The 1395-nt window shown below is 32.3% G+C and overlaps 1 pseudogene; it reads left to right on the plus strand.

Annotated features, from left to right (window-relative positions):
- The first annotated feature begins 264 nt into the window (after positions 1 to 264).
- On the plus strand, positions 265 to 1178 carry LOC126764401 (probable deoxyhypusine synthase; annotated as a pseudogene).
- Positions 1179 to 1395: the final 217 nt, after the last annotated feature.

Consider the following 1395-nt stretch of genomic DNA (forward strand, 5'->3'; position numbering starts at 1 on the left):
GCATCGCAGTGATGTATATATTGAGGCAGAAAATACTTAGAAAATTTATTTTATTAAATAATAAAAGCTATAAATATTGTTGCTTAATATAAAAGGAAATTATTTATTAATGTTATATATTTACAAATAGGTGATTTAAATGCCATAGTGTGCAATATTTCGCCCATAAAAATATCATTTACCGATATTCAGATATTCTTTTTGTAATGAGTTCTTAATAACAAAATTCAGCCCTGTTTTTAGATTTCTCGGTGGTGAGTTTTCTTCTGAATGTATTTGTTTACATTTGACCGACAGAAAACATAAAAGGTGCAGCAGCTTTTCATATTCGAACATTCAAATTAAATCAAAACAAAGTTTAGTTTGTATAAAGTTACTAAATATTTTATTTAAAGTTTAATAATTGGAGTGAACGTAAGTTTTATACAATAGAAAATGTCCGTTGAACCAGATATCGCCAAAGAAGCGGTACTTAAACGAAGTGAAAATATACCGGAAAACACCCTAATCTTGGGTTGGCAATAAGAGAAATCAATCTAATGGTAATGTAACCAATTTTTTATGGAAAGGTTTATGTATTTTAAAATATTCTTAGCTTGATTGTAGGCAGCAGCCGTTGAAACCTGAAGAAGCCGATTTGCATGAAACGGATGAATTCATTATACGAAAACATAGATGTACAATATCCCTTGGATTCACATCTAATCTAGTGTCGTCGGGATTACGGGAGGCATTACGATTCCTCGTTGTCATGCCGCTACTTGATGAAACGGTTGAAGAGCAAAAAACGAAAGGCTTGATTTGGTCTTCTTCTTGTATTATACAACGACTTGGGGAAAGGATAAACGACACCAGCTCAATATACTACTGGGCTGCGAAACATAAAATACCTGTGTTCGGGAATGATTATAATTGGTGGAGGTATTATAAAGCTTCACATATGCCATGCGAATTTGAAGAAAAATGGAGCCGATTATTCCGTTCTTATTAACACAGCTTCGGAATTCGATGGCAGTGACAGTGGTGCTCGACCAGATGAGGCTATTTCTTGGGGTAAAATAAAGAAAGAAGCTTCACCAGTTAAGGTATATGCAGAAACTAGTTTAGTAGTGCCATTGATTGTTGGTGAGACATTTGTTAAAAGACATTTCAATGCAAAAAAAGGAAACGAACCATGATAATAAATAATTGTAAAAAATGCAAATTTGTGGACTTTAATTTGTAATAGTAAACGAACTTTTTAATAAAGCCTAGTCAATAACGACTTACAATCTTCGTCACCAGAAGATCTATAGTAAAATTGTATTCGATCAAGGACTGTTAACTCGTTTCAGATTTAATTTATTGGCATATGTATTTCTTCTTATTTTTTATTCCAACGAAATTACACAAATT

This window comes from Bactrocera neohumeralis, unplaced genomic scaffold, assembly GCF_024586455.1.
Source record: "Bactrocera neohumeralis isolate Rockhampton unplaced genomic scaffold, APGP_CSIRO_Bneo_wtdbg2-racon-allhic-juicebox.fasta_v2 cluster09, whole genome shotgun sequence".
NCBI classification, from domain to species: domain Eukaryota; kingdom Metazoa; phylum Arthropoda; class Insecta; order Diptera; family Tephritidae; genus Bactrocera; species Bactrocera neohumeralis.